At 48.3% G+C, this 14,361-nt stretch overlaps 1 protein-coding gene across 3 annotated transcripts in view; it reads left to right on the top strand.

The window, feature by feature from the left end:
• The window catches only part of cpne5b (copine Vb), a 304,129-nt gene that overhangs the window by 234,798 nt on the left and 54,970 nt on the right, over window positions 1-14,361 (top strand). The gene's annotated exons all lie outside the window — the stretch shown is intronic.

The raw sequence follows: 14,361 nt of genomic DNA, 5'->3' as shown, positions 1-14,361 counted from the left end.
ATGCCATTTCCAGTATACTCTGTCCATTTTTATGCAGAAATTATTTGAAGGTGAGGCAGAATTGAGTCCAAAGGTTAATATTTGCATGGGGAAAGTTACTCATAAGGGGTGTTCACACGGCACATATTTGCATCGATGCTGCACCGATGTATTTTGTTGCGATATATCTTACACCGGTGTAAATTTTGTGGAGCGTTCACACGTCACAAACCTGCTTACTAGAGAGAAGCGTGTTAGCACCGGTGCAGCCCCACTTGCGTTCACACGGCAGTTTTTGCGACCGTGCTATACGATAGTAATAATGCGGAAATTAAATATGCGCATGCGTGAACATGTACTTCCTTTTCCCGGTTGTCATGGCATCACCAAGCGCCGGGAAAACAACGTGGATGAAGACACCAGTGTTGCCAGATACTGCTGACGTTTTCCAGCCCCAAATATGTTCAAATCCGCCAAAATGCACTTAAAACCGCCCAATCTGGCAACACTGGAAGACACGCAGTTCTGTTGTTGTTGATATTCGCCATTTTGGAAGCGCAAAATACCAGGATGCAAATTATGCAATGCCCGTATGTAATCAACTCTCCTCACGCGTAGCGAGTCTACCCCTGTAGCGTTCAGACGTCCCATTTTATATCGGTGCTGCCCCGCAAACTAGCATTTACTCCGGAGTAAATTTCTTAAACCGCCTCCCGAGCAGGGTTAGATTTGCACCGGTTTAAGCAGCTTTCAGGGGCTACACCGGTATAACTTTGTACCGTGTGAACGCTCTACCGGGGCAGCCCCGGTGCTACACCGGAGTAAAAGTTGCCATGTGAACACCCCTATATTCAGAGATGGGTTACATACCTGCTTTAGTTGATTTTCTAGAGGGACCATTCATGCACATTATCTGTTTGTAGTTTGCCAGATTTTTTGAGTAGAGGTGTTCAAGATGGAGTCTAGAACTACGTCTTCTTCCTTGTCCAGCAATATTGCCAGGTCGGGGTCCATGTGGACCCTACTGATCCACATGTCATATTAATACGAGCACAGTTTTACACCAGATGCCCTTCCTGCCACAACCCTCCCATTTCTGGGCTTGGGGAGCAACCATTCACACCTATGGGCAATTTAGAGACACCAGTTAGCCTCACCTGCATGTCTTTGGACTCTGGGAGGAAACCGGAGCACCCGGAGGAAACCCATGCAGACACGGGGAGAACATGCAAACTCCACACAGAAAGGCCCCCATCAGCCACTGAGCTCGAACCCAGAACCTTCTTGCTGTGAGGCGATGGTGCTAACCACTACACCACTGTACCATCCAACATGGAGTCTAGAGCCTTTAAACCTGAAAGCAATCAGGGATAGAAAATGTGGACTAAACGTTTGAGGAAATAGTGTTCCTTTGCTGTAATACGACATAACACAAATGCATTTTAAAATGAAAAATACAACAGACTAATATAATAAATGAATGAGAAGATGGTAAGCATTGAAATCAATAACTAACAGAAGTGTTTATTGTCAATGTATTTCGACAAGAATAGTCCTAGATTATCAAATTAACTCCTGCAAATTTGGTGTAATCCTATCGTCGTTACCTGTCCATCGCTAATGATGATGACTGCTTCATTAAGATGCACAGAAATGCAGATGGGCTGCGAGGCCCGCACCAGAGTGACAGAGCCGTCCACAGCGGCGGCACGAATGGCCCGGCCAAGCCGCTATGGAATGCCTGGCCTTGCGAGCGCTCATATTATTCTCCTCTCCTAGCGAAGTGTCTTGCACAGTAAGGTAAGACAAACAATGTCGTGCCCCCATCGTGTTGTCTCTCTGGACCTCCAAACCTGATGTCAAATGGTGCACAAAACTGCCACAGACCTGATGGGTATAGAAGTTGCTCCGCAGTGACAACTGACTTGCCGAGTGAGGCCATCCATTGGCCACTTGAGTGGCTCTTCCGCATGCCATCTGGTGGTGTGCCATTGACCCTTGGGTTCATCTGCCACATTGCACCAAAAAGCGCCCTGCTGCCAGCACCTTATCGGTGATGTACTATTTAACCTATAGCTGGAACCCAGGCAGGTGCTACCACTCCGGGTCAGAGTGGACCTGGGAGCAATGATGATGAAGGGGTAACTCCACTTCCCCCAATACTCAAGCCCTCCCGGACCTGAGACTCACCACCGGTTGCAGTTTAAAGTCATACCCAGGACTATGTAATCCAATAATTGGACAGTTGACTAATAAGCAGTTTCATGGCCAGGTATGGCTTCTTTCTTTACGGCATTATTTCACTGCAAATTAGGGAGATAAAAGGTCTGGAGTTGATTCCAAGTGTTGAATTTGTATTTACTTGCTGTTTATGGGAACTCTCAATATGCGATACAAAGAAGTGTCAATGCAAGTGACGAAGGCCATCATTTGGCTGGAAAAAAACAAAACACACCTATCAGAGAGATAGTAGAAACTTTAGGAGTAGCCAAAAAAAATTGGTCTTAAAAAGAAACAATGCACTGGCAAGCTCAGTAACACCAGTTATTCCTGGAAGACCATGGAAGACAACTATTGTGGATGATCCTAGAATTCTTTCCTTGGTGAAGAAAAGCCCCTTCACAACATCTAGCCAAGTCAAGAACACTCTCAGCGACGTAGGTGTATCACTGGCAAAGTCAATTGAGCATGTAGCTGAGCAGCTTATGGTTGACCGTAGATGCTAAAGAAGGCAACTGGACTTGCTTGAAATTCTTGAAGACGTTTCACCTCTCATCCGAAAGGCTTCTTCAGTTCTGTCTGACTAGTGGGGAATTCCAGGTATTTATCCTCTAGTAAACCAAAAGCAAACTTAAGGAGAGTTGTTGAGGCCACACGGGTCGTTGACCCTCTCATGCCCCTTTTCCACCAAAGCAGTTCCAGGGCTGGTTCGGGGCCAGTGCTTAGTTTGGAACCGGATTTTCTGTTTCCACTGACAAAGAACTGGCTCTGGGGCCAGAAAAACCGGTTCCAGGCTAGCACCAACTCTTTGCTGGGCCAGAGGAAAGAACCGCTTACGTCAGTGAGGGGGGGGCGGAGTTGTTAAGACCAACAACAATAACAAGACTGCGAAAGATCACCATTTTTAAGCGACGAGAAGCAGCAGCTGTACAAACGCGAAGTCATCCATTATTATTGTTGTTGTTGTTGCCGCTGCTGCTTCTTCCGCATTGTTTTTGCTTCGATATTCACGCCAAGGTTTATGCAAACGTAGCGACGTAACTGACATATACAGCGACGTAACTCACATATACAGCGATGTAACTGACGTGGCTTCCCTTAGCACCGCGAGCTATGGAAAAGCAAACTGGTTCTCAGCTGGCTCGCAAGTTGAACAAGTTGTGAACCAGCACTGGCCCCGAACCAGCCCTGGAACTGATTTGGTGGAAAAGGGGTAACAGTCATCCTGTACGTGTTAGGGTCCTTGGAGGCCGGGTGTGAACAGTGTTAGCAGCTTAGAGGGTCGTTAGGGTGTGTTGGCAGTTTATGGTTGGTTTTGCTTAAAGTCTTAAGTGTGGCTCTTTGGTAGTCATTGGGTTAATCCCAACCATTCATCCACCAATACAAAACTTACTACTAAACTATCACTTTGTAATTACACATTTACTTAATGTTTTTCAAAACCACTTCAAGTGATGAGTGACAATTCGTTTTGTAGTTTAATTTGAGATATACGAAACATCTAGCTATTTCGACTTCTGTCCTATAACCTATCAATAAAGGACAACCTGAACTATTTTTTTCTTGAAGAAACAGAAAAAAAAAACCAGTGCCTGCATAAGCAATGTCTGATTAGCTGGTCTTTTCAATGCTCTGACATTTCCCCAGTTAGACAGGGCGTTCCTCACTGTCATGCTTGTGAAAGAATCAACCCAAAGCAGCGTGAGTGAGCAACAGACAACTCCTCCCAATCTGAATTTATTTTGCCAGTATTTTTTGAGGGAACCACTCAGCTTGAGTAATGCATGGCAGATATGTTCTTGAAAATGGCTCTAGTGCTTTTAAGTGCTTGTTCAATCTGATATTTTGGAAAAGAGCGAATGATTGGTCACCTTCAATCAACTCGGCAGCATCCTTGAATATGCTTTTGATGGTTCTGTGCAAGGAATGTAGATTTTCAAAAATGTCTCATGTGTGTGTGGATAAAGTTATGCCATACAATGACATCTCATCTTATCTCATTATCTCTAGCCACTTTATCCTGTTCTACAGGGTTGCAGGCAAGCTGGAGCCCATCCCGGCTGACTACGGGCGAAAGGCGGGGTACACCCTGGACAAGTCGCCAGGTCATCACAGGGCTGACACATAGACACAGACAACCATTCACACTCACATTCACACCTACGGTCAATTTAGAGTCACCAGTTAACCTAACCTGCATGTCTTTGGACTGTGGGGGAAACCGGAGCACCCGGAGGAAACCCACGCGGACACGGGGAGAACATGCAAACTCCGCACAGAAAGGCCCTCATCGGCCACTGGGCTCGAACCCGGACCTTCTTGCTGTGAGGCGACAGCGCTAACCACTACACCACCGTGTCGCCACAATGACATTCTATACAATATAATAGAAATATTAGTATAGAATGTCTGCAGTTTCTCTTCACTGCAACTAAGGGGCCCAGTAATGTTCCAGCATGACAATGCCCCTGTGCACAAAGCAAGGCCCATGAAGACATGATTTGTCAAGGTTGGAGTAGAAGAACTTGAGTGGCCTGCACAGAAGAGAGAAGAGTGAAGGTTATTGGATTCAACAAGCACTTAAAAGCACTAGAGCCATTTCCAAGAACATATCTGCCATGCATTACTCAAGCTGAGTGGTTCCCTCACCATGGCAGCACGGTGGTGTAAGTGGTTAGCACTGTTGCCTCACAGCAAGAAGGTTCTGGGTTCGAGCCCAGTGGCCAACAGGGGCCTTTCTGTGTGGAGATTGCATGTGTGTCTCTTTGGGTTTCCTCCAGGTGCTCTGGTTTCCTCCACCATCCAAAGACATGCAGTTATGGGCTACTCTAAATTGCCCATAGGTGGTCAGGCATGAGTGCCAGCGGCGCCTTTGTACGCCTTGGACTCGGCCATGTTGAGCTGCGTCCTTCGTAATTTAACTATTCAGCTGCAAGGAAGGATGATTAGCCACTTTGAGGACTAAATCCAGAATGAGATGTTCAAAAAGTTTGACCATTTGTGATGGTCAGGTGTCCACATACTTTTGGCCAGACAGTATATAAAAGTATCTACTGTATATATTAGCGATTAGTGATGTAGCTCAAGCACTAATGTTACTCAGTGTGCTTTGTCAGATGACAAGTCATATGAAGAGTGTACTTCTTTCGCTTCAGCCAAGGAGAAGCTATGAGAAGCATCATGCGTTTATTCAAGTACGGGTCAAATATTTCTCATGGTTACAGAAACCTAAACAAAAAGCTGTGTCAGATAGAGTGTGTGTGAGAAATGATTGCAATATTGATCAGAGAATGAGTTCTTGATGGAAAGAAACAACAGCAATACCGGTCATCACAGGTTGCCTGCTCTGCTGGATGTGAAGTGTATTTTACGTGTCCTTAATGGTAATTGAGATAGAGTTTGATCAGTGTGCAGAGTCTGTATAACTACAGACATTCATTAACGTCGTAACAGTAGCATTCATGCTGCCTCATGCAGAGTTTTCCACCTACAGATAGAAAACTGCAGGATGTGAACTCTGCATTGTTAGAGAAATAATCCCTGGGAAACAGCTACAGCAATTTTAATCTCTTAAGTATTTTGGAAATGCTTGATTTGCTGTGCTGTCAATCATACACTGCTTATGAGCAGTTTCATTAAGAACAGGCGTTCCCAGGCAAAACAACCCTCGCCCGGCAGCACTTATTTTATACCTATATGTTGATAATGGGCGGCACGGTGGTGTAGTGGTTAGCGCTGTCGCCTCACAGCAAGAAGGTCCTGGGTTCGAGCCCCGTGGCCGGCGAGGGCCTTTCTGTGCGGAGTTTGCATGTTCTCCCCGTGTCCGCGTGGGTTTCCTCCGGGTGCTCCGGTTTCCCCCACAGTCCAAAGACATGCAGGTGTAGGTTGAATTGGGATTAATTAAATTATAAATTATGTGATAATTGATAATTAAATTAATCAATTTATAAATAAAGATCAGTCTCATAAAATCTTAAATTATTAATCTTAACACTCACCGTGAATGGTTACATTCAAGATTAATGGTAGCTCTGTATTAGATGGGAAACCCAGTTGTATACAAAAGCTAAATTCTGAAGGAAAAAGGAGTTCTAAATAGTTGACCTTGTGAATAAACAACAGGAACAAGTAAAATGCAATTCAATTTTATTAGCTTTTATTTGTCTACTACTCACTAATAATAATAAACTCAAAATACATTCAATGTCAGCAAAGGTAATAACAAGACAAAACAATGGAACAATTACACCTGGACTATAAATTTGAGGGAAAGAGAGAGAGAAAGAGATAGAAGGAAAAAGAAAAGAATCCCTTGTGTGTGCGTGTGTGAGGCTAGGGCAAGCCGATGCGTGTGTGTGTGTGTGTGTGACCTAGCTTGTCGTTAGCTAAAACAAAGGAATGTTAGCTAAAACAAAGGAATGTTAGCTAAATAGAACAAAGGATTAGCTCTGTGGCTAATGTGTGCTTTGTGTAGGTATCTGTGGGCAGATGCTAATGACTAGCCACTCTGGCAATGCTTAAACAAAATGGCGGTCAGTGCCTAGGTGTCGTATCACAGGTAACTCAATGAGGAAGGTATCAAAATGGCGTCGGAAAAATGGCGCCTGCAGGCCTAGTCGAGAACACAAGCCTACCAGCTAGCGTATCACCCTGAGGTAGCTAGCAATAAGTTGCTAAGGAGAATCTGACCACGCTACAGCTGGATCCAAACACTGCACTTAACAACAATTTCCAACAGACTATCTAGGCAAAGAACTCAACGCGAGAGAGAGAGAGAGAGAGAGAGAGAAAGAGTGTGAGAGAGTGTGTATATGTGTTGGATGGAGAGAACTAGGCCTTGTAGCGGTCTAGCCTCGGAGCTTAAAATAACAAACTTGTCGCTGCGCTGCTAATCAGATAGGGAAGCTAGCAATGGAGTTAAGGAAAGATATCATGCAAGATACCCTGTCTAACAAGTTCAAGGAAAAAAACAGAACCAAAACAAACAATAAAAACAAACAAACAAACAATAAAAACAAACAAACACCTTCCGTGTCTGAGCGGGTATGCTAAATAGCTCAAAGCTTAAACATGACCCTAACAACCATCTGAATAAGCTACAAATTAAAAATTTGCCCAAGTGCCTACTCAATGCGATGGAAGTTCTTTCTCCGATGTCCGCGCTGAGGGTCGCAGTCCGAGGAGAGGAGGTTAGCGGCGCGCTGCGTCCAACCGCGGCTAACGAAGCAGGGAGATGAAGGCCTAGCTGGCCCACGGTGCTTCAGGAGAAACCTCCGGTGATGCGTCGACGAGAAAAAGGCTGAGAGGAGCAAAGCTGTCCGCAAATGCCTCTTAGCGTGGAAAACTACTTAACTGTAGTTAAACTTTGCAAAGGTTTAGAATCAAAACCACTATATCGCTGAAACTTAGCGGGTCGTTCAAAAGTTCGGCCGAAACTAATTTGAACAGGCTGTTCTCAGACAATAGCGGTTAGTCTCAACACTGTAGGCGAGCGTGCCTACAGTCCGTCCGACCACTCCAGTAGTCAGAACATGAGAGAGCGAATCGAGGCGCTCTCGATACAGTTAAAGCAGTTCCACTTCACGTCACATCCGGGTGGAGCGCGCAAGGAAATTGTGGGATCGTTATAGGGGGCGCTGGCGAGTTACCAACATTCCCCCCTTGGCCATAGGCGCTGAAAGGAGTGATACCCTATGGGCACATGGTGTTTAGTCTGCGACCCACGGTCCCTAGTAATCCACAATGAGGTAGTTCCACAATGAGGTAGTTCCAAGGGTCCTTTCTGTGAAAAGTCTTTCAGACACAGTTCAACAGTTCAATTCATTTCATACAGTCCATAAGATGCATAGGCACTTGGGCATGAAAGCATAGGCACTTGGACATGAAAACAATTACACTATGGCTACTTAACTACCTTCTACATACAATATTTCACACAGCAAACAAAAATAATCAAAACTCCATAAAGGAAAATGGAAAAGAGGGGTTAGTTAGCGTGTTAGCAAGCCTACTCTTCAAGAAAGTTAGTGGAGGCCTTAGGCCTGATGGAGAATCGGACAATGCCACGATCTAATTTCTCAGGTGCGTAGATCGTTTTGTCCAGTTTGCGGGGTAGTGTCAGTATGTACCTGTGTAGAGTGATGGCTATGAAGACTGTGATAACCCAACCGCTAGCTAGAAATCCCAGCGCAATTCGGCTTATTAAAGATCCTTGATCGGACGAAGGGTTTGCGCGGTTATTCAAGAAAGTGGTAGCGATGCCAGTGGGCTTAAGGTCGAATTGCACGGTTTTGGTCCCTTCCAGCAGTAGTTGTGCTTGGAGGGTGGAGTTTATCTCAAGTTCGTGACCTGGGAAGGCATCGGGCATTTCTATCTCGGTCTCATACTGGTCAGCGCTAAGGTGATGGAGGGTGATGTCACCCACGTGAACAGTGGCTCCTAGTGGGACACTTAGGAGAGAGGTTTCGTTAGGGATCTTCATTCTAGTGGCAGTGTTATGTTGATCATATGATACCAGAATCTCAGTTTGGGGAGTGTTGATTAGCCACCGATTACCAGCTCTTTCTACTCTAGTTCCTATTCCTTCATCTTTAATAGACAATTTGCCTGCACACTTCTGCTCGGGGACTTTTGTCAATCCACAGAGACGGTCTGTGGTGTCTCGGATAAAGGGATTGCTGGGGCAGACCCAGTGGATATCTTTGGTAGAGGTGCACATGTCTAAATTAGGGACGAGGTAGATAGAGGGGTTGTCATCGTGATAGGCTATGGTGGAAGGTGTCTGCAAACGTACGTGTACGTCGTTGTTCCAGAAACCTACATTAAGGACAGATTTGATTCTGTATATGTTTTGCCGTTCAATAACAGGGAGATTGAGGATGAAGCCTATTTCTAGGTTTTGAGGGTTCACAAAAATGGGGATAGCACTGCCAAGACTATAAGCCAGATGAATCTGTGATGAGTAAACGTTAGTCGTGGTAGTAGATCGGAGTATGCTGTCAACCATGCTGAGGGGTATCAAATATGGTGGGATTTTACCTCCACTCAGGGTGCTGAGAGAGCTACTTACTTCTCTCATCAGGTCCTGCATTAGGTCTCGGATTACTCGGACGTACTTGACTTCGCTTCTCATGATTGTCGCTAGCCTGTCTACGGCATGTACTGTGTTCTTGATTAATGTAGAATGCATGTTAACGGTTAGTATGGTTCCCTGCAGGGTTTTGCCTAGGCCCTGCAGCTCCTCCTGTTGAGTTAGTAGTCTACCCTGGATTTCTGGCATTTCTTCCTTAAGAATGTTCATTTCTCGTTTGACCGCGGTTAGGCTAACGGTGTTAACGGCAGAGAGGCCCATTGAGAACAGAGAGCCAATGGCGGATGCAGCAGTAAGTAGTCCTCCGAGGAACCGTTTAGGGCGTGTTTTGCCGCTGAGTTCCTCCTCAGTGACTATGAACTTCTGTAACTGTTCGAGCATGTGAACTGTGGTACGCTTGGCGTGTTCGATGTTGGACCCAATCTCGGAGTCAGGCCCGGTTTCGAGGTTTGTTTGTGTGGGCGATCTAAAATGCTTACGGTACACGTCCCAAGGATCGAGGCGGGTGTACACGCGCTGGGTATGGACGCGGCAATTGGTGAGGAGCAGTCCTGGGGCATCTTGGAGAACAATGCCACTCGGCGGACCTGGTTCCACTATGTTACCGGCCAATGTGGTCTGCAGGACTAGGAAGATACCGAGGATCCAGAGAGGGGCCATTCTGCAACATACAGGAGTTTGTTATTCCGATTTGAGTGGTAACAAGGGTGGTTACTTATAGATGCACGCTTATGGATTGAGAGGCATGCAACTAAGTTGGGCAGGCTATAACTTACTGTTTGTCCACCCCCCTATGGAGTGTGGACTGCTCAAAAAGCTTTATTTGGTTGCTATGGACCCATCTATACGAAGGCGCCTGGCTGGGCTTCGAAGTTTTGATGCGGTAGGCGACGGGGGACAGTTTACCGACGATTTCGAAAGGGCCGGACCAACGGGGTAAGAATTTCCTGGCTACTCCTACCGGTTTGGTGAAATTGAAGTATAGGACTCTGTCGCCTACTTCGTACTCACGGTGTGTCGCCTTTCTGTCGTAGTAAGCTTTCTGTCCTTTTGCACTCTTTTCGAGGTGTTCCTGGGCCCACGCAAATGTGGCCTGCAAGTGGCGTTGCAAGTCGGTGACGTACTGGTGTGCGGTGTACGCAGTGGCAACGCTTAGGTCCTCTGGTCGGTAGAGGAGGTGTAAGGGAAGAACCATTTCACGGCCAGTCATCATTTCGAACGGGGTGACTCCGGTGGTGCGGTGAGGAGTGGACCGAATGGCCATCAGCACCAGAGGGAGTTTGATGTCCCAATCTTTGCCATGGTGACTCACATACTTGCGAAGCATGCTCACGATGGTTTGGTTGGCGCGTTCGACCTGACCGGAAGACTGAGGATGATACGCGATGTGGAATTTTGCCTCGACTCCGAGCATCTCCCACAACACTCTCATGACCTCTGCGGTGAAATGAGTACCTCGGTCGGAATCAATGGATAGGGGCAAGCCCCAACGGCTGAACACATGGTTCATAAGAAGGAGAGCGGTGGTCTCTGCGGTTTCGTTTGGGGCGGGCAAGCATTCCACCCACTTCGTGAACGCGCAAGTGACGGTCAGGAGGTACTTATTACCTCGAGCCGATTTCGGCACTGGTCCAACCCAGTCTATCTGGAGATTAGACCAGGGGAATGAGATGCCTTTGCTTTGCAGTGGGGCGCGGTTCAACGGTTGGGCTGGTCGGAATTGGCAGCAAATCAAGCACCCTTTGACATACTCAGTAACGTCCTGAATCATGAAGGGCCAATAGACAATCTGTTGGAGTGTCTGGTAGGTCGCCTGAGCGTTCCTATGGCCCCCGCACGGGCTGTCATGAGCGTACTGCAACATGACCCCCCTATGATCTGTGGGCACGACCCACCGGGGAGGTCCCTGGTTGCGTGGTGTGTACACCAGGAGTCCTTTCTCGAGTTTTAAGCAGTTTTTGAGATTGTGAAGGTGATTTAAGTCTCGGGACTGTTGCAACTCTTGTGGGGAAATTGGGGACGCCACGGGGTCCGCAAGGAACTTACGGATTTGGTGGATCACGGGATCCCTTTCCTGCATAGACACCAGGTCGGCGTCCTGGGGCAGTCGGCCGAGTTGCACGGTTCCTGCTTGGGGTACTGCGTCAGTTTGACCTGCTCTAGCCTGTCGGCGAGTAATCGCGGTTACGTTATGGTGTGGCGTCTCGGGAAGCCAGGACGGCTGGAATTCCCAAAGGGGGCCGTCTACGGCTCCCGCTTTGGCGAGGCCATCTGCCTCATCGTTACCGACTTTGTCAGGTCCTGGGACTTGAGAATGTCCCTTCACCTTCTTCCAATAGACGCACATTCCCTGTTCGGTTACGAGTCGATCGCATGCTACGAAGAGTTCGGAGTGTTTCACTTCCTTGCCCCTTGCGTTTTTCATGTCCTGCACCTTCCACGAGGGAAAGTGTGAGACGAAGCTATGCCTGGCATAATTTGAATCAGAGCAGAGGACTAACCGCTTGATGTTCTCACAGGCAGCTTGTTGCAGGACGATGAGCACGGCTGCTACCTCCGCATATTGGCTAGTCTTAGCCCCGAGTCGATGTTGGTATTTCCCTTGTATAGGGCCGTTCGCCCATACGATACCGACACCGGCTTGGACTTTGCGTTCATGATGGAATGAGCATCCATCTATGTAAGCGGTGGGGAGGTCTTTGCAGACGTTCTCGTCATAGTAGTGGTGGTCGGAGGGGAGAGCAGGTACGGTTGTTAGTTCGGTTTGATCCGGACTATTCTCGCAGTCGCAATGCTGGCATTCCGCCAGGCCTCGGCCAAGCGCCATCTTGTGGTTCTGGGCGTACTTCACCTCGACGTCGTAGCCCTGTAGTGCCATCATCCAAGCTGCGATGCGACTGTTCGAAACTCTTCCCTCTCTCAGCCTCTGGCTGTTCAAGAACGAGACCGGTTGATGATTGGTCTCTATCACCACCTTCTGGCCACCAATGTAACTGCGAAAGTGTTCAACGGCCCAGACCGTGGCCAGCAGGGCTTTTTCGCAGTCTGAAAATTTCAACTCCACAGCACTGAGGGACCGACTGGCGTATGCTACGACACGGCGATCTTTGTCATGCTGCTGTGACAGTGCAGCGCTCAGGCAGTGGGTGGAGAAACTAGCCTCCAAGAAGAACGGTTTGTCTTTGTCGGGATACGCGAGGCAGGGAGCAGAGCAGAGCTTCTGCTTCATGCTCTTGAACGCGAGTTCTTGAGGCTCACTCCACTGGAAGGGTTTATCCTTCCGGAGGAGCTCGGTGAGCGGTCGTGCTATCTCCGCGTAGTCCTCGATGAACTGTCGGGAGTAGTTGCAGACCCCTAAGAAGCTCCTGAGTTCGGGTACGTTGGATGGGGCTTTGATATCTTGGATAGCCCGCACCCTCCCTGACTGGGGTTCAATGCCATCTGGCCCGACGCACAGTCCAACGTATTCAACTTTGGTGCGACACCACTGCCCTTTGGTGACAGAGAGCTTCGCTCCTGCTCTGGACAGCTGGGACAGAACATGGCGTATCTCTTCGAGGTGTGCATCAAAAGTCTGTGACCTAATGAGGATGTCATCGACATAGATCAAGTTGCCACGAGCTGCGGCATCGCTCATTGCCTTATGCAAGAAGATGTTGAATTCAGCGGGGGAGTTCGCGTAGCCGAACGGACATCGGTTGAAAGTTAGCTGGCGGTTCCCAAAGGAAAAGGCCAGCTTGTGCTGGTCAGCTGGATCCACGCGCATGGTCCAGAATCCACTCGCCACGTCGGCGGTGGAGAAGAACTTTGCACCCTTCACCTTGGCAAGTTCTTGATCCAGATGGATCATGGGCCATCTTGACAAGGGCACTTGCTTGTTCAGCTGCCTATAGTCAATGGTGAGACGCCACTTGCCGTTCGGTTTCAGCACTGGCCATAAGGGGGAGTTGTAAGTCGAGTTACACTCACGAATGATCTGCTTTTCCAGCAGAGTGTCCAGTGTTTCTTGTATTGAGTCGTATGCGGCTAACGGGATTTTGTATTGCCGCACGAACGTCGGTGGAGCGTTCGGATCTGTTGGGATTCGGACGGTGTGGATGTCCGTGACTCCGCAGTCATTGGAATCTCGCGCCCAGATCGCCTTGAAGTCGTAGAACAGTTCACGGAGCTGTCGTCTCTGGGCGTCCGTGGTCAGGCTGTCAGCTTTCACCAGCTGTTGTTGAACTTCTCGTTCGAAGCCTGGGTACGGTTCACCTAGAGCTGAATCGACGACCTCAGTTGCAGGGGTGTCGTTGCTCGATTGCGTGGCAAGAGCGTACACCAGCATGTGTTTCGGGGTGTCAGTTTTGGTCATGACTATGCGCTCGTCGCAAAGCATGATGTGAGGTTCGATGCGGATCATGTGGAAAGGAAGAGTGATCCAGGGAGGTTCCACTGGATCGGAATGAGTGTCCGGCGTTGGCAGCTCACCGATGACTGGAATGGTGAGTTCAAAGTCATGGAATGCCTGGTCTATCAGAAGGCCTAAAGGCCGACGGGCGGGGATCGTGATGGCGTCCCGCGTGGAGTTTTGAACCAGGAGGTAAGCGGAACGATGACTCACTTCAAGCAGCGGAGTCCCACACACGGCTAAATCGAGCTCCATGAAGAATCTGAGAGGCTGGAAGAACGCCTGGGAGCTACGAAACTGTTGGTCTTTCATGATGACCAGCTTAAGAGGGGAACCAGCAGTCCTAGCGGGAATGACAATGTCAAATTCGCTAGCGACATGGCAGGCTTGGGGAATCGTTTGTCCTGACCGCATTTGTTCCAGGTCAGCTTGGAACGGGTGCTTAGCAGCGTCGGCTTGGGTCCAGATGACCCGGTTGACTAGGTCCAGTTGGGCTCCCAGTCTGACCAAGATGTCTGCCCCAATGACCAGTGGGTCAGGAAGTCCGGGGACGACACTCAAGAAATGAAGGAATTCTCTCTGACCGATGGCGAGCGACACGGCGCAGACGCCTGTGGCTTTGATGGGGCTCTGGGGTTGTTCGGCTGACAGTAGCCGGTGGCTCTTCTGCACAAAGACAGGG

The sequence above is a fragment of the Neoarius graeffei genome, chromosome 26 (genome assembly GCF_027579695.1).
Source record: "Neoarius graeffei isolate fNeoGra1 chromosome 26, fNeoGra1.pri, whole genome shotgun sequence".
Classification (NCBI taxonomy): domain Eukaryota; kingdom Metazoa; phylum Chordata; class Actinopteri; order Siluriformes; family Ariidae; genus Neoarius; species Neoarius graeffei.
The sequence above is the reverse complement of the archived record's forward strand: the minus strand, read 5'-3'. Positions and strand labels throughout refer to the sequence as shown.